The 19935-nt window shown below is 39.1% G+C and overlaps 1 protein-coding gene and 1 long non-coding RNA gene across 2 annotated transcripts in view; one reads left to right on the forward strand and one right to left on the reverse strand.

Annotated features, from left to right (window-relative positions):
* The window catches only part of LOC141444852 (uncharacterized), a 121665-nt gene that overhangs the window by 75405 nt on the left and 26325 nt on the right, over positions 1 to 19935 (forward strand). The gene's annotated exons all lie outside the window — the stretch shown is intronic.
* LOC141444861 (uncharacterized) lies at positions 10589 to 11186 on the reverse strand. The gene is made up of 2 exons (XR_012453229.1): positions 10973 to 11186; positions 10589 to 10884 (listed from the first exon to the last, which is right to left on the reverse strand). It is a non-coding gene; the product is annotated as an uncharacterized lncRNA (long non-coding RNA).

Consider the following 19935-nt stretch of genomic DNA (forward strand, 5'->3'; position numbering starts at 1 on the left):
GGTCTCCGCCGAATTGGCTAATATTTTCTGGACCCACTTGAGCGCTTGGACTTGATCTTTGAGCCCCATATTACGGGGGCACCTTTGCAATCGAGAGATAGAAACCCAGGATGCCGAGACGGTGTAGTTAAAGCTAACTAAAATTACGTCGCGTTCAACGAGGTAGTCGGGCCCATGCTTGTCGGGTCCGTGCCATCTCCATACATGAACCCACCACCGGTGAACAAACACCATCACAGGTAGTGTACCCTCTCCTTTCCCCTTATTTGGTAGCTCAGGGGTGTACACATTAGGTACAGACAATCTTCGTCTCCAATAACGACCTGGGTCGCTCTGTCGAACTGAGCACAGATGTTACAGGTCTTTAGCATCCCGTACCCCCTCCCACTGCTCTGGTGGTTCAGGTGCCTGTAAACATCCACAACGTATTCTTAAGCTTTTATCAAAAAGATTTCGATGTCGAAGTAACATATGTAGAATAAATGAGGAGTGTCTTTTCTAGGGCATTATTTCCACTTTGAACTTTTTTTGGGAAATTGGGGAAACAAATCCACGGTTCCATTAAGATTATTACTTATTTTTCGATATTGTATTTAAGTAGTTGATATAAATTTTATGGCTACTACATAACATTGCTTTATCTACCTCTATAATTACGTAAATTAGTATACATTTTTCAGAGTTAAGCTCTTTTGATGCGAACTTTTGGAATTAAGCCGTTTTGTTGTAACAAACCTATTTCGTTAGGTTTTAATTAGCGATTTTCGAATAACTTACTATTTCTTTCTATTACCCTCATCCAATTAAATAAGATATTATATTGCTTCTATGGCTATGGTTTCGATATAGCGATCATTGTTAAATCTAAAATGATTTTGGTGTCATAATCGTAATAAAAAAATTATACTACTTTTGGCAAATTCCAATGAACATCACGTTTTTAATGTTTTTTTCCTGTTTATTTTTTAGTAGTCAGCTTCAAATTTCGAAATCTACAAAAGTTATAATACAACGTGGCCGTTTTGACCCGAGCCTTGAAATTAGAACTTTTTTTTTAATTAAAACTACTTACGGACATTTTAGAACTTTAACTTCAAAAAATACTTGTATTTTTCTATTTTCAGCAAAACTACATTTTTAGTTTAAAAAACCGGCCAAAAGCGTGTCGGACACGCCCGAAATAGGGTTCCGTAGCCATTACGAAAAAATTAAGTAATATTTTTCTAAGGATTTCGTATTTTATACGGAATCTTCCATAGTTTAGGTATATTTTATACCTGAGGCTGCTATTTACTCTTATAATTCTCAAGCAAACTTAACCGTTATAGTTTTCCTTGATAGTTTGATATACTTACTACCATCCTGAATTTTTTCTAGTTTTTCCACCCACAGTTAGAGGGGAGGGGGGCGCTCGATTTTAATGAAAATTTGCACTTTAAAGTTGAATATTTCGCAAACATATCACTAAATCGAAAAATCGTCTGAGAAAACCCCTAATGGTTTTAAAAGACCTATCCAACAATACCCCACACTATAGGGTTGGATGAGAAAAAAAATCACCCCCACTTTACATCTATTGGAGGTAGCCTAAAAAAAATTTATTTTTTATTGTACCATTTTGTCGGCATAGTTTACATATATATTCGTGCAAAATTTCAGATTTCTAGCATTGATAGTCCCTGAGCAGACAGACAGACAGACATGGCGAAACTATAAGGGTTCCGTTCTTGCCATTTTGGCTCCGGAACCCTAAAAAGAGAAAACTGGAAATAAGCCCTTTTGAAAAGACACTCCTCAAATACTAAAACAAACGTAACATCGTGTCATGGCCTTTTTTTTAATTCAATTAGGTACCTATCTATCTACCTAATGTTTTTGCAGATGGTGCTTTTATGGTGGGTTCGATTCCCGGCCGGGGCAGATATTTGTATGAATAATACGAATGTTTGTTTGGGTCTTGGGTGTTTAAGATGTATTTAAGTATGTATTTATCTATATAAGTACCTATGTTTATCCGTTGACTAATGTCCACAGTACAAGCTTTGCTTAGTTTGGGACTGGGTCAATTGGTGTCAAGTGTCCAATGATATTTATTTATTTATTTAATATTAGATTATAACTGGAGTTCCTTAAATGTCAAAAATACGTTGATTCAACCACTCAAGGTGATTAAAATTTTAGTTTTAAATATGATTTGAAATTAAGGTTATGTAAGAGATTTGGACCCAATTTAAGCATTTAATTTAGGTACAGAAATATAACTTGCACTAGTGTGACTAGTTTACTGGAATCCGCGAACCGTGACGAGAATATCGGCCGCGCAGCCCTTTGGTGTGCTACTGCATGCATTATTTGTACCAGTATTTATAACACTGTCTCTACTGACTACGATCACCGCTGCCATTTACAATAAAATATCTGAAAACAATTATGCAATAAAAATAGGTAGCATAAAAAAAAAATATACGCTCGTTACGTTAAACGTGATTAGATAAACAGTAAGGTAGGACTTACCAAAAATCTCAACTCGCCTGTAGGTGGCTTAGCGTACGGAATTCCCATAAATCCATAATAATTCTTGTTATTTAGTGTCTTTTTTTGATATCCCTGTAACTTCCCTTGGCTAATTTCAACTATAGGACTTGTCATTCTGATTGATTGACACAGGAATACAAGCAATAACCAGCAATAACCACTGTGATAATGTGATTGTAGCAGCAGTCTGTCTGTACTGTAGATTTTGTAATCAAGCTCCTAGACTGAGAGGTGGCAGGAATTTTTAAAACGATCATGGAAACGGTTAGACTCATTTTTATGTGTTGTAGAGTGGTCTGCTGATGTGAATAATTTTGGTCTGCCTGCTCTCAGTGGGTGCAACTTTGAGATATAGCTCATCAAAGAGGCTTTATTGTTGCGAAAAAAAACGATAACAGAAATGGTTAGTTTTAGTACATATTCAAAGTATGGCGTCTCCTCATGTGAAACGAATTGGTCTGCCTGCTCTCAGTGGTTGCATTTCGGAGCTATGACGCGCGCAAGTCGCTTTATTGTTGTGAAAAAAAACGATAAGGGAAATGGTCAGTTTTTGGAACCAATTCCAAGTATGACATCACCGCCGCTGAAACAAGTTGGTCTGCCGGCTCTAAGTGGTTGTATTTCAGAGCTATGATGCTCGCAAGATGCATAATTGTAAAGAAAATTCAAGGTAATGGTAATCAATAAAATAAATCTCAGAGACCGTTAGTACTAGAAAGCTGTAATTTGGTATAAATTTACCTATCTATCACGCCAACAAAGTGGTAAAATAAAAAGAATAAAAAAATTTTTTTAGGTTACCTCCCATAGACATAAAATGAGGTGATTTTTTTTTTCTCAACTAACCCTGCATTGTGGGGTATCGTTGGATAGGTCTTTTAAAACCAATGGGGGGTTGCTAAGACGATTTTTCAATTCAGTGATCTGTTTGTGAAATATTCAACTTTAAAGTGAAAACTTTCATCAAATCGAGCGTCTCCCCCCTCTAAAATCTAAACCGTTGGGTGAAAAATTCGGAAAAATTAAGGATGGTAGTAAGTATATCAAATTTACAAGAAATATTATAACGACTAAGATTGTTTGAGAATTTGTAGTAGTTCAAGAGTTACTAGCAGCCTAAGGTATAAAACATACCTAAACTTGGAAGATTCCGTACACAATACGAAATCCTTAGAAAAATATTAAGGACTTGATTTTTTCGTAATGGCTACGGAACCCTTTTTGGGCGTGTCCGATACGCTCTTGGCCGGTTTTTGTTAATTCAACTTACTTGTATAAGAAGTCTTCTCTAAGAAGTTTGGCTAAGTGCCACTTGCAAGCGCATGAAACACAGTCGGAGTTGAAGCGTCGTGAAATCAGGAATCGTTTACGAATCCCCATCTTTGTTACCAAAGCTGATTACACTATAATTATAACTGATTGCCGCAGATAGTCGGGCTCTCAGATTATCGCGCTTGGTTATAAGTCACAGCGCCGTCTCAGTTCAAAGTCGTGGAGGTTTAGCCTTCACCTTAGCTCTCCACTCCTGTCGGTTAGCGGCCTCGTTCTCCCACTGAGACGGCACTATGGTGCAACTTTTCATGGTTCTCTTTAGCACGTCCTTATACCTCAAAACTTGCCCGCCATGCTTACGCTTGCCATCCTCAAGTTCTGACCAGAAGACGCGCTTCGTCACCCGCTGCTCTGACATTCGCGTAACGTGTCCGCTCCACCGAAGTGGTCGCCGCATGAGGTAGGACTCAATGCCACCTACCTACATTTGCTCTGCGCAGCACTTCGGTATTCCGTACATGATCAGACCATTTGATCCTTCAAACTTTTCGGAGGCATCTTAGGTGGAAACGGTCTAGCTTGCGGATGTGCCTGTGATACGCGGTCCACGCTTCAGCAGAGTGCAATAAGTTAGGAAGGACGATGGACATGTACACAGAGATCTTTGTGACTAGTTTAAGGTCATGCGAACAGAAACCTTGAAATCCAACTTACCGAATGCTGCAGCTGCAGCTCCGATTCGGCTGTTAATCTCGGCGTCAAGCTCACACCCACACGCGCTAGCACACAACCTTGCTTCACCCCACCGGTAACGGGTAAGAAGTTTGATTGTTCACTCTCGAGAGCGACGCAGCACTGCATGTCGTCATGCAGGAGTCGGAGAAGTCTCACAAAGTTTTCTGTGCATCCTATCTTACTGTGATCACCCATAGAGCTTCTCGAGGGACACTATCAAAGGTTTTCTCGAGATCGACGAAGCAGATGCACATGCGGCGGCTTTGCTCTCTGTTCTTTTCCTGTAATTGCCGCAGTGAGAAAATAGCGCCCAGATTAACAGCCAAATCGGAGCTGCAGCTGCAGCATTATATAAATTGGATTTCAAGCTCTTCCGTACGCATGACCTTAAACTAGTCGTAAAAATCTCTGTGTATATGTCCATGGTCGTTCCTAACTTATTGTACTCTGCTGAAGCGTGGATGGTGTATCGCAGGCACATTCGATGCTAGACCGTTTCTACCTAAGATGCCTCAGAAAACTTTGAAGGATCAAATGGTCTGATTCGTGTGCGGAATACGGAAGTGCTGCTGCGCAGGCCAATGTAGGTGGCATTGAGTCCTACCTCATGCGGTGACAATTTCGGTGGTGCGGACACGTTACGCGAATTAGGTCGAATGCCAAACTGAGTCTCAGGCAATATTTTTAAGAAAGTTCCTTAAGGCGGTTCATTAGGACTCGGGCAAATATTTTCCCCGGGACTTACATCAGAGAAGTACTCCTTTGTTCTTATATAAGACTTTCAAGGCTGACGGGACTCTCTCTTCTCTCCACATCAGCTGAAAGAGCTCCCATACGGCCGTATGCAATTCCTCAACGCCGTATTTGAGCAGTTCATCCGGTATAAAATCAATGCCGACCGCGCGCTTATTTTTTTGTTGCTTAATACTTAGCAGAACAACCTTGCTTTGTCTCAGCGGCTAGTCCAGCTTTATGTCAATAGGAAGTTGGGAAATTGAGCGAACGTGTTCCAGGTCAACCGACCTATCTACGTTCAGCAGAGAGTTGAAATGTTCTGCCTATCGCATCAGCACTTCTTCCTTACCTTTAAAAAGGCCTTCGCCACTAACAGGCTTAAGTGGACTTTTGCAAGTGAAGTCGTGCCGATTAGCTTTTTAATTTCACCATAGAACTTCCCTAGCTGATTAGTATTTGCAAGCCACTGCAAATAGCGAGCTTTGTCTTGCCATCACTTGTCTTTTGTTTCCCGAGCTAGTCTGCGTAGCTCCAGGTACTACTTTTGATCTTCGCCATACTGTATGAATTGGTACCCCTGTGCTGCTGTAGAGGACGTCGGTTATCAATCGCCTTTCTAAGGACTCCATCATTCTCATCAATCCAATCCTCGTGTTTTGGTTTTGGACTTTCAGACCTCAATCAGCATCAAGATCGCCATGATCTTATTAGAAAGAGGCAACGCAGCAATCAAGAGTCATAGTATATTTTCCTTGATCCCGAGATCCGTAAGCCTGTCAACGGTTAGAGACGTCGGCTTAGTTCTACCAGATATACAAGGCAAGGAGGATGGAGGCGGAGACGAAGTTTCGTCACAACAAGCCTATGATCGGTCCAGAAGTGTGCACCACGCATGACACGGGTGATTAGGACTTGGGAAACATCCCTTTGGCGTACGATGGCATAATCTATCAGATGCGTGTTTGGACCTTGGATGCATCCACGTGTTTTAATGCTTAGCGGGAAGTCTGAACATTGCGTTTGTAACTGCAAGATGAAATTGTGCACAGAAATTTAGTAGCAGCTATCAGTTATCGTTCATTCTGCCTACTCCGTGTCTACCTAGAACATTAGGCCATGCAATAAAGTCCTGTCTGACTCTGGCATTGAAATCACCTAACAAAAGGATCTGCTCCCTAGGTCGTACACTCTCTATACAGTGACTCCACGGAGCTTATCCAACATACAACATGATAACATAAAGGTAGTAGTGTTATCCAGGTGAAGGCGCAAAGTGATCACGCGGTCCGAGATGTGCACCGGATTCTCTTGTAACTTCTTAATGAGTTGATCCTTGAACCGCAAATCCTACGCCTGACTTCGCGGCTCGGTCGAGGCGAGTCCTTTCCAGAAGAATGTATACCCGCCACCTTACTCCACCAGCTCACCCTCATCAGCAAGGTGTGTTTCGCTGAGAGCAGCTCTATCGATATTATAGCGAGAGAGTTCCCGAGCTACAATGGCGGTCTTATGCTCTGGGCAGGCGTTGTCATTACGATCAAGAAGAGTTCGCACGTTCCATGCACCAAATCTCATTTCCGATTGATTTATAGTATTATTATTATTTATTTTATTTCGATCACGTGTTTTAAGATGCGAAGGCAGCCGCGGTTACACTACACCTTCCGTGTGTTTGGCGTGAGCTTTTTTCAGGACACCTTTTCTAGCCCCTTCCAAGGCTAAGCAAAGAGAGCAGTACCACCCTTAATAGGGCTGCTCTGATGCTCCGGGTGCTGCCGAACCCTCTCAGTCCCCCCAGTGCAGAATGAAGCGACCACGGTGTCATACAACACCCCCAGAGCCGCCCACGTGTTGGCCTCAGACAAAGCCCGGTTGCATCAAACCAAAACGTTTCTACTTCAGCCATTCGCCGTGGGACTTTGTTGCTTCTAATATTTGTATAAATGAATACGGACTCCTTAATATAAAATGATAATTCACCGTTTCACTTGATGTGATACCCAGTAGAGGATTACAAAGAAAAATCAAGTAATCGTGAAATCAGGAATCGATTACGAAATCCCCATCTTTGTTACCAAAGCTGATTACATTATTTTATATAAGTAAGGTGAATTATTAAAAACCGGCCAAGAGCGTATCGGATACGCCCAAGAAAGGATTCCGTAGCCATTACGAAAAAATCAAGTACTTAATATTTTTCTAAGGATTTCGTATTGTGTACGGAATCTTTCAAGTTTAGGTATGTTTTATACCTTAGGCTGCTAGTAACTCTTGAACTACTACAAATTCTCAAACAATCTTAGTCGTTATAATATTTCTTGTAAATTTGATATACTTACTACCATCCTTAATTTTTCCGAATTTTTTCACCCAACGGTTTAGATTTTAGAGGGGGAGACGCTCGATTTTGATGAAAGTTTTCACTTTAAAGTTGAATATTTCACAAACAGATCACTGAATCGAAAAATCGTCTCAGCAACCCCCCATTGGTTTTAAAGACCTATCCAACGATACCCCACAATGCAGGGTTAGTTGAGAAAAAAAAATCACCCTCATTTTATGTCTATGGGAGGTAACCTAAAAAAATTTTTTTATTCTTTTTTATTTTACCACTTTGTTGGCGTGATAGATAGGTAATTTATACCAAATTACAGCTTTCTAGTACTAACGGTCTCTGAGATTTATTTTATTGATTACCATTACCTTGAATTTTCTTTACAATTAAGCATCTTGCGAGCATCATAGCTCTGAAATACAACCACTTAGAGCCGGCAGACCAACTTGTTTCAGCGGCGGTGATGTCATACTTGGAATTGGTTCCAAAACTGACCATTTCCCTTATCGTTTTTTTTTCACAACAATAAAGCGACTTGCGCGCGTCATAGCTCCGAAATGCAACCACTGAGAGCAGGCAGACCAATTCGTTTCACATGAGGAGACGCCATACTTTGAATATGTACTAAACTAACCATTTCTGTTATCGTTTTTTTTTCGCAACAATAAAGCCTCTTTGATGAGCTATATCTCAAAGTTGCACCCACTGAGAGCAGGCAGACCAAAATTATTCACATCAGCAGACCACTCTACAACACATAAAAATGAGTCTAACCGTTTCCATGATCGTTTTAAAATTCCTGCCACCTCTTAGACTATCCGTGGAGACGAAGGCAAACCGAACCTGATTGTTGCTACGGAGGGAACTTACTGATTTTCATCATGTACACTAGATGGCGCTGATATCAATTTACATTTTGCGTATTTTTGCAATAAAGATCACAATTAACGTGGCGAAAACCAGAACTAACGCGACTATCTTAAAGGTAGTCATTCACGATGAGTCGTGGTTCTTATTACAATGTCATTAATGTCTAATTTTGACAAAATCTCGCGTCTTCGTGGATGGCACTAAGTATAAAACTCTACTTTTACAGTTTGCCGTGCACTTGCATGTCGCTTCGCTGTGTATGGACCCGGTTAATGGGTCCATATCGGCTCGCATACTTATTGAAGGTCCGAATGTAATGTTCGTCAGAATTATCGTTTGTCATAACTCTTTTTTCTCTGAATCCAATAATTGTTCAAAATTTTATAAACCAAACCTTACCTAACCTATAGTTTTTTATAGAATGACCATTTAAATTATTCAGAAAAATTCAAGGTTTCAGTGGGAAAAAAATATGACAAACGATGTTTCGGACAAAAAATACGGTATGACTAGCGAAGAGTATGCGAACTTTGGCTTTTATATCATCGAATATTACAGTGCAGAGTCCGCTTAAATACCACGTACTTGCTCTCCGTGAACTTTTACAAGGAATTGGTTTAAATTCATATTTGTTTTATTTCAACGAATTTATTTGGAGAAATAACTGGAAATTTTTGTCGGGCACGCGAAATTATGAAATGGTAATTACTTAGGCGGGTTTACACTATCCCTGACGATTGTGTTCTTATTTAGTTTGTAATTGACTAGAGCAAATACGTTAGGTACTTGAATAACTTATTAACAATTAGGTAACTTAACTCTACCACACCGGTTCCGAAATACCTATACGTACCAATTGTGAATAAATCCGGCAAGCAACTCAACAAGCAAAAGCAAAAATTTAAATAGAAATAGCTCTACCTAGTATTTTATATGTAGTTCTATAAAAAAATAACTTTAAAGCTACTTTCGAACAACAGCTGACCATAAGTAGGGATTATGCTATTAGCTCATTACTTAGTTAGTAGTTGGTAGTTATAAAGAATGTTGTATTGAAATAAATATCTAGAGTTAGACAGTCAGTGATAATGACGCTATTATTTAACACCCACTGTCTCTTAAACAGCCTATACCTAATGCAAAGCCAAATTTTAACCGACTGTAAGCTCAACAGCTTATTTTTACCACATTAACTTTCTTCATAAAGTAAGATAAGTAAGATTAGTATGTAACTGGTTGCCTTTTAGGTAGGTACTAAATAAACAAATGCGACATGTCTCAGCTGTGCAAACGATTTGTCGTACGGAGTATCACTCACTAGATGACCGCAGCCTCCGCCGGATGCACACCTGTGAGGGACTCTACTTTTTATCCCAACGATATGATAATTTAAGATGTTCAGTTAGGTATACCATACCAAGGGGTTGTATAGCTAAACAGTCACACCAAGGGAATTTTGAGTAGCCTGTAGGTACATAATCCTAATTGGAATGTTGACGTTGAAGGCGAAGCTTCCTGTGTTCTACTAAGCTGTTTTATGAAGGGCGGAGTTCAGATTATAAGTTACTAGCGACGCGCCCCGTCTCTACGCTGCCCGCCGACACCTTCCTCTTGGATCGGCCTGTCTATTTTTGAAATTCCTAAAAACACAGACTAAGAAAGCGCCTTTGTGTTATAGCTACTATCCAAAGATTTGGTTCAACAATTCTTGAGTCTTCCACATACCTACTTAGTGCTACGTGCGACTACTTACATATAGTCTCCATCGTTCGACAAAGATTCCTTTATACACGCATGGAACTATGTATTTAACTAAAGAACGATTCATCTTTTCATGGAAAAGGACCAGTTACTTTTGCTTGTTTGTGTAGTTAAGTGTGGTGATTTAGGGTAGGTTAGGTACTACTACTACTAGGTATTTATTTATATTCATAAGTGCTTGTTATAGCCTAAATTGTATAAAGATATTTTGATTTTGACTTTGAATGTAAACCCCCTACCCTACTAAGCTACTAAGCTGTTGGTCAATTAGCAAAAATATTTGTTAGAGGCAGCAACATGAAGAAAGATTGTTATGGGTTGCCGAGTAGGAAATAAAAGAAATACTACTATGAACACTAATACACTATATTGATTTGACTAATTTTAAATTTAAGCACTACCAGTATCAGTGACTGGAACTTAAGGTTAACTTAACTTATAGAATTAAGGGATCGATTAGATCACTACTTACAACTAACTTATTACTAGCTACTTATCACTACAGTTGAGCGCCAGGAAGGATTTAGACTTCGTCAGGGATCCTTGCCTATCCGCCTGCCACCGGCTAGCGTCCAAATTTAAAGTTTATTTAGCGCTAAACTAAACGACCTCCACCTGATCCCAAAGGGCATGTCCTTACGCTAAAACAAAAGAGCGTCTGTCACTCACAACTGTCTCTTGGAATTACGGGAAATGAGATCAAAGATTGCAAAAGTTTGTTGAACTTACCCCTTTGTCACAAAACACCAAAAACAATTAAATTATTAAACTAAAGTAACTTAATTACTTCAATGTCTTTAATGTGTCGGGTACATTTCCAAGATAAGGTGTACACTGACCGACACCCGTCCGTCCTTAGCTTAAGACGAGAAACGTAATGACCATTTTTAAACTTATTTCATTATTTAAATAATTATTTTGTGCTACCCAATCCATCTTACTACTAGTACTTATACTTTAATAAATAGAAAAAGATGAATCTCACCGCGTGAGATTTGAACCGTGAACCATCTGTTGTCTAGACGCCCTTTGCTGCCCCTGAGCCATCGAGCTAACTACACTGCACTCGGAATTAGGCGATCGGTTTCCTATCTAGCGAGTGACGTCATGACATTGCCTTATCATTGTCCCTAGGCGCTTCAAAATGGTCATGACATGTACCTCCTCCCTCAATAAAAAAAATGCCATGGTATTTTTTTTTTTTTTTTTTTTATTTGTTATTACCATGATAGAGGTTTTAGATCTTTCACGTGCCAGTTACCCAACACTTTGCCCGACGGGTTGCTTAAACGAAATATATTATTTGACAACTTATCAATAATGATGGCCTTTTCAAATTTGGGAGCTAATTTCGCCATAAACTTGTTGGGTGCATTCGACAATAGCTTGGTCTTTTTCCAGACTGTATCTCCTATCTTAAAGTCTGCACTCGATCTACGCTTACTATTGTACCGCTGACTACTTTGCTCATGAGCTGCTCGCAAGCGACTTTGAACCTTGATATTGTTTCTATTTCTGGACTCTAACTGCTTAATGAACTCCGTGACGTTAATTTCATGTCTATCATTAGGACTATATACCACCTGATCTGCCCCTGGCGTTGTGAAGTTTGGCACAGTGGTTTCTCGACCAAAGAATAAATATGACGGTGTGTAGCCTGTCGTTTCATGTACCGCAGTTCTAATAGCATGCCCTATCTCTGGTAGATAATTGTCCCACGTATTGTGTTTCCCTGGCTGTGTATACGTAGCAATCATCGTACCTACAACACGATTAACGCGTTCTGTTGGATTACTCTGAGGATGATAGCTGGGCGTAAACCACAGCTTGCTGTTATATTTTGCCGCCATATCTTTGAAGAGCTGACAGTTAAATTGTTTACCGTTGTCACAAATAATTGACTGGGGAGCACCAAACAACAGGAATTGCTTCTCCACTATCTCACAAATCTTGTCAGCCTTTCCTGTCCTCAACGGAAACAATAGCACAAACTTACTGAACCAACACGTTATGACTAAAAGCATGGTGTTACCATTCTTACTCTTCGGGAAAGGTCCCATTAAATCCAAAGATATTATTTGCCACGGATACTGAACCTCTCTGTGTCGTCCCATAAGTCCAGCAGGTAATTGCTGCGACACTTTGTGCTTGGCACAAATCTCGCATTGCTGTATGTACTGCTTCACTTGTTGAAGCAAGTTTGGCCAAAAATATCGCTGTTTAATCTTAAAATAAGTTTTCCTGATTCCTAAATGTCCAGCCGTAATGTCGTCATGACATTCTTTAAGCACCTTAGTTCTCAACGCCTCCGGGATGTAAAGCTTCCAGTCGTGTATAGAATTAGGAAACTGGCTTAATATAACCTTTTTATACAGCAAATTGTTCAAAACCCTCCATTCAGATGGTTCTTCTTGCTTTAATACGTCCCTAACTTTGCCTCTATACCACTCATCCTTGTGTTTTTCCAAGATGTCTATAGTAATTATTTCTGTATTCGTATCCTTATCCACCCCTCGGGATAGAGCATCAGGTACTGTATGTGCTTTACCTGGCCTATGCACAATATCATAACTAAACTGTTGTAGCTTCATCGCCCATCTGGCCAATCGCCCATGTGGGTCTTTCATCTTATGAAGCCACTGCAACGCACTATGGTCTGTAACTACGGTAAAGTGAACACCATCTACGTAAGGCCTAAATTTCTCTATTGCATAAACCATACTCAGTAGCTCTCTTTCCGACGTTGAATACTTTCGCTCTCTATCATTGAGCTTCCTACTCAAATATGCAATCGGTTGTTCGCCCTCTTCATTTTTTTGGCACAATACCGCACCTATGCCATTGTTTGAAGCATCACATTGTATAACAAACGGCTTTGAGTAGTCGGGACAAGTGATCACTGGTGTTGTTGTTAAAAGTGTCTTAAGCTTCAGGAACGCCGATTCTGCCTCACTAGTCCAAACTAATCTCTTGTTTTTTTTTTTTTAGTTAAATCATGGAGTGGAGATGCGATGATGGAAAAATTCTCGACAAATCTCCTGTACCAGCTAGCTAATCCGATAAACCTCTTTAACTCCGTGTAATTTCTAGGCCTAGGGAAGTTGATTATTGCCGCCACTTTTTCAGGATCAGTCCTTAATCCTCTTTTGTCAATGACATATCCCAAGTATCTTAAACTTTCCCTGGCAAACCTGCACTTGTCTACATTTATAGTCAATTGTGCTGTATGTAAAATATTCATCACCTTCTCAATTAAGGCCATGTGCTCATCAAATGTTGAAGAACATATCACTATATCATCTAAATATGCCCAGACTTTATCGTCATTTGAATGAAACAAGATGTCCATCAACCGTTGCTGAGTCTGGGAGGCATTTACTAAACCAAACGGCATCACCTTAAACTGAAACAGACCTCTCCCGGGCACAGCGAATGCCGTTTTTTCTTTACTGCTGTCCTCTAATGGGATTTGCCAAAATGCTGACTTGAGATCAATGGTAGTCAAGAACTTTGCATTTCTAAGATTGTCTATAACAGTTGAAACCCTTGGCAAAGGATAAGTATCTCTTTTGGTAACCTTATTCAATTGTCGGCTGTCCAAGCATAAACGATTGTCCCCATTTGGCTTCTTGACCAATAATACTGGAGAACACCAAGCGCTATGTGACGGTTCCACCACATCATCTCTTAACATTTTGTCAAGTTCTTTGGTGATTTCTGCTTTAATTACCGGAGAGAAGTTGTATTGTTTCTGATGGACCGCTTTATTTTCACCTGTGTCTATGTGATGTTTCAATATATGTGTCCTACCTAAACCTTTACCTATTGTGTCCTTCATTTTGCTGATTAGAACAGTAATGCGATTATTTTGCTCCTCAGTCAAATCCTCCCTTGACCATATAACTGGTTCTTTAACTGCCAACTCATCAAGTTTAACTAAAAAACTATCATGATTCTTGAATTTTAAAGAGATTCCAAAATCATCAAAAAAATCTTTACCTAAAATCAATTGTTGACTCAACCTAGGCATAACAATTGCCGGAATCACCCTAAGTTGACCATCCAACATAACTGGCATGTCAAAAATTTCCTTAACATCATGAGGCGCTCCATCAGCGGTCGCCACCTGGAAACGTTTAATGCGCGTGCCCCTCAAACCTATGGACGTTAGAACATCGGAGAACTCCTTATTAATTACCGTACGATTTGCCCCTGAATCGAGAAGACCTACAAATTCGTTGTCTAAGATACTTATCCTTATGTAAGCCCTATTGTCATTATGTTTATTTACTAGTACAGGGCATATTTCTCCATCAGTGCGAGAAAAATATTTTGACACTACACCTAACCATTCCTGCCACTCCTTACTATTGTTACTAGGGGAGAAACCTAATTGGCAGAATTTGTGCTTCTCCCTTGTGGGTTTCCCGAACAATCGCAATCTTTAGATGTCACACCAAAGCGTCCACATTTATAACAAAATAATCGCTGTTTCGGTACACCACATTCCCTAAATAAATGTCCTCTTTCCCTGCAATTCCAGCATCGCTTTACACTGCCAGCACCATTACCAATATCGTCTACTTTAACCATTTCTGGATCACCCTCGTTACTGTAGTCTGCGTGATAAGCCAAATCGGGTTCTAATGAGTTCCTGAAGGACCTTGGTTTCTCAAAATTATCACAATTCACTTTCGTTCTCTCTACTACCCTAAGAACATTGATTAAATCTGGTATTGAGCAAAATTCGTCTCTGCACACCGCTCTTTGATAATAAGGTTGTAAATTCTTCAGTATTATCGATAATTTTTCCTGTTCAGAAATTTTGACCGGAAGCCTATTAAACATGTTTTGCATGACCGCTATATAAATTACGACCGATTCATCACTTCCCTGAGTTCTCGCGTTTATTTCTGTCAAAAGTTCCTCCTGATAGAACGGTTTCTGGAAAGTTCTTTTTAGTAAGACTACTAAGTCCTCCCAATTACTGGCATACTCTTTATTAGCTCTGTACCAGATGAGCGCCTCACCCTCAAAGAAATCGATCGCGTAACGCCATAGGTCATAATCAGTAGCATTCCTAGCATCCTTAAGTTCGGATACTCGTTCCAAAAATGCATTAATACTTAAATTACTACCAGAATATCTAATACCCCACTGATAAATAGGGACTAATTTTCGCTTTGGAAAGTCATCTTCAACCGTCGAGGTTCGAAGTAGTCTACCGCGGCTTCCCCTCTCATCTCCCCACTTGCCTAAATTAAAACTGACATTGCGGTTCCCGTTAGTCTCAGGAAACCTTAAATCTTTAGTACCAAATCGTTCATCACTAGAAGACCCTGGTATATCCTTATTCGTTTCTAAATTCTTAACTATCCTTTCTCCCAAGACACCTAAAGTCTCATGCAATACTCGTTTATCATCAGCCGTTAAATTTTCCTCCTCATCTAGGTCATCCTGCACTACCAGCTTGTCTAACAGAAGTTGACATTGCTGTTTTAGCCCATCTTTCTTTATACCGTGGTCTTCTGAGTCTTGTGGTACTAAATGTAACCTATTTTCAATGTGATGTAGCCTGGAAATTAACCGTTTAAATAAAGCTTTGTCTGGCTTACCCACTATTTCTGAAACATAATTAGATAACGTGTTAAGTTTCGCCGAACAAATCTCAAGCTCGAAGTCAACTTTTTGCGCCCTATGCTGTGGTATTTTAATTTCACGTGTGAAATCCCCCGATTGCTCACTACACAACAACTCTTTGAGCAACTTTTTTAGAACCGGCGCATTGGCCTTCAGCGTAATGCCTCGACACTCTAGCTCATATTCCAGCTCATCCTTCAACAACAGATTAGGGTCCATGTTAACGAACAATGTGTTGCAAACTATATAGTACCAAAATATACTTTAAAATGTGAGGGTAGTTTTAAGTCGTAATTTAGAAAAGGAAAAAAAAAACGATTATTTTGTTTCCCGCCTCAGTAACACTTACTATTAATGCGCTGTCGTCTTAACATCAAGCAGCAAATGCTCAGCAGTGGGATGCAACAGTGGACAAAACTTTTACACAATAACAACGTAAATATACAACACAAGACCTCAATTTGGTCTCGTGAAAGAAATATGTACCTAAAAACAAGCACTAATATTCACGCACTTAAATGCCTAAACTTAAGTTACCTAAAACGGCAGCAATCAAAGTATGTATGCTCTAGATTAGCATTAAAAACCACCAATGCGCAGGTACCTAACTATAAAATTCCTAAAAATTTTCCAAAAAACAACTAACCGTAAATTAAAGTAGGAATTATATTAAGTGTAACGAAAGGTACGTTTACCCTTAACTTCAAATAATAATATCGGTTACAAAATTTTTGGATATAAGTATAAATAAACGTTAATACGCGTAGTGCTAGAGAAAACAAATTGGTTTATAATACAATTAGAACGAGTAATCGATTGCTACAACGAATGAATTTATATGCTAAAAATAATTCTTACACTTTAGATCAAAACAATTATGGTAGGTAGTGTCGAAAGTTTTACATATAAATAACAATGGTACACGTTTTACGTTATCACGGCCACCAACGTTAATACGGCTTAATATACTACAGTGGTAAAAAAATATATCAACTGAACCGGTACATAATATGTAAGGTACGAGTAATTAACAAATAAAACTATGTAACTTATTTAATAGGGATAAATAAAAACCGTTCGTCAACCCATTAAATTTTAACGTTGGGCGCTATTTTGTTATGGGTTGCCGAGTAGGAAATAAAAGAAATACTACTATGAACACTAATACACTATATTGATTTGACTAATTTTAAATTTAAGCACTACCAGTATCAGTGACTGGAACTTAAGGTTAACTTAACTTATAGAATTAAGGGATCGATTAGATCACTACTTACAACTAACTTATTACTAGCTACTTATCACTACAGTTGAGCGCCAGGAAGGATTTAGACTTCGTCAGGGATCCTTGCCTATCCGCCTGCCACCGGCTAGCGTCCAAATTTAAAGTTTATTTAGCGCTAAACTAAACGACCTCCACCTGATCCCAAAGGGCATGTCCTTACGCTAAAACAAAAGAGCGTCTGTCACTCACAACTGTCTCTTGGAATTACGGGAAATGAGATCAAAGATTGCAAAAGTTTGTTGAACTTACCCCTTTGTCACAAAAACCAAAAACAATTAAATTATTAAACTAAAGTAACTTAATTACTTCAATGTCTTTAATGTGTCGGGTACATTTCCAAGATAAGGTGTACACTGACCGACACCCGTCCGTCCTTAGCTTAAGACGAGAAACGTAATGACCATTTTTAAACTTATTTCATTATTTAAATAATTATTTTGTGCTACCCAATCCATCTTACTACTAGTACTTATACTTTTAATAAATAGAAAAAGATGAATCTCACCGCGTGAGATTTGAACCGTGAACCATCTGTTGTCTAGACGCCCTTTGCTGCCCCTGAGCCATCGAGCTAACTACACTGCACTCGGAATTAGGCGATCGGTTTCCTATCTAGCGAGTGACGTCATGACATTGCCTTATCATTGTCCCTAGGCGCTTCAAAATGGTCATGACAAGATGTTCAATCGAAAACTTCGTGATAGTAATATGTAAAGTCAATGGTAACGGCTGTTAGAATAATAGAAATGATAACCATTTAATATAATTGATAAACAGAGAAAGGAGAGTCGCAGCAAGAAAGCCGTAAGCTTAAATTTGATGTGGCTATGCACAGTCAGCATCAAAAGTAGCTGTGGTTACTTTGTATTGTCGGTTTACAGCCCGTACTTAGCGCCATACCAAGATTGACAAATGTGTTAATGTGACAGAGTAAAAAAGAACAACAGCTACTTTTGATGCTGACCGTACCTATAGCTGACAGTTATAATACAAACACTTTAGCTGTGTGAATATCTTAACGTTTAAACCCTTTTCTTGGCAAGTTGAAACAAGTGTACTGAATTCAAACAAGTGTAATGAATTCAAATGCTTGTTGGATTCTTGTAGAGCTAACAAAAATAACTGAGAAAAAACACAAAAAGAATTTAAAGTTATGGATCATAATATGATACAATGGCAAGAAAGGGTTAAAGACAGATCCTGAAGTGAATATAAATATTTTTTACACAAGAAATAAGTACACAAGACGCATTTTTCCGAAAACTGTAGATATCACTGTCACAAATATTGTCAATAGATATTATTAATGTTATTTAAAAACAGCTCGAGTAAATATTGAGATGAAATCTTCAGCATGTTTACACGCCGAAATGAAGCTTTGTTTCGTCTCCATAATTAGAACGCTTCACACTAAACTGATTCAAATCCTGCGCCTGCGCCGAGATAGCCGGATGCGCACCTGTGCGCGTCGTGAGAACCAACCACGATTTGCTCCCGCGCCTATCTACACCACCGAACCATACACACTCCAAAATAATCTTGTTAACCCTACCATAAGAATCAAGAGTATATATTCTCGAGCGCAAAAGAGGTTGGTCCATTTGTACATAAGGCTGTAGAACCTGGCTGTTTGTTGTGTTATTTTGTCCGCTTTGAACATCCGCGTACGGCTATTATCGCAACTTTTTACTGTAATGTAACCATGCTCCAAGTGGGAATAACGTGATTACCTCGTAGATGGTTTTTAAGACTATAGGTTTTATAGCTTCCAGTAATATACGTATACCGACCTTCTTGTAACTCATTATATGTGACCTTTACAATACAATAATTTATGTACTACAATGACTCTTTATAGAAATAGTAAGCAATACAGAGAGAAAATTACAAGGTAAGCAACTTACACAACTTTAACGTAACTATTGCTAACTTTCCAAACGTAGGAGGACTAGCAATACATATAATGGGCTGCACTGTTTTCAGCGTTGTGCAAAGTTATCATCTCAATCAATGTTTTATCAACGTAATAAATATGTTCTAGTCAAGAATAATATTCATCATCTCGTCTATATTGTACCTATACATTCCACGCAGGTACCAGGTAGTAGGAGCAGCTTAGCCTAAGCTCTCTGGAATGAGAAGGCTTGCCGCAGTTCCACGCGGGCCAGTGCCAATTGAGTACTCACACTCACTGATGTTTTCTTCATCGAAAATTCATGCAATGTAATTTTAAATTTAATTTTCTTAATTTCTAAATACCCAGCCCTCTTCTTGAGAGCCATTAGGCAAACCATTATTTATTTTGAGATGATTTAAATGAGAATAATTATTAGATCTCGCAAATTTATCCTGAAAGGATTTCAAGGAAAAGGAATCAGTTTTCTAATGCAGTTCTTTGTGCCGATGACATGGTCCCTACAGTGAACACGTGAGCTTGTGCAAAATTCACCTCGGCGGCCGTGTGAACCGTCCTCTTTTTGGCCTTTTTGCATTTTTCCGCACTATACAAACTCTTTTTTACGGGTCCATTGATTTGCTTTGTCGATTCCCTAATCTTTCGCTCGGCCAATTATTTGTTATTGAATAAGTATAAGTTATCAATACAGCAAAACATAGAGCGCACACATTTGGTTACGTGAAGCTTGTTGATATTATAATAATCACTTTTCAATCACTAGCAATGCAAGCATCTAATCTTAATGCCAGTTAAACTTAGACCATGCTGTTTCAATCACCAGCGATATGCTGAGCCGGATCTTTTTATAGC

This window comes from Choristoneura fumiferana, chromosome 30 (genome assembly GCF_025370935.1).
Source record: "Choristoneura fumiferana chromosome 30, NRCan_CFum_1, whole genome shotgun sequence".
NCBI lineage: Eukaryota > Metazoa > Arthropoda > Insecta > Lepidoptera > Tortricidae > Choristoneura > Choristoneura fumiferana.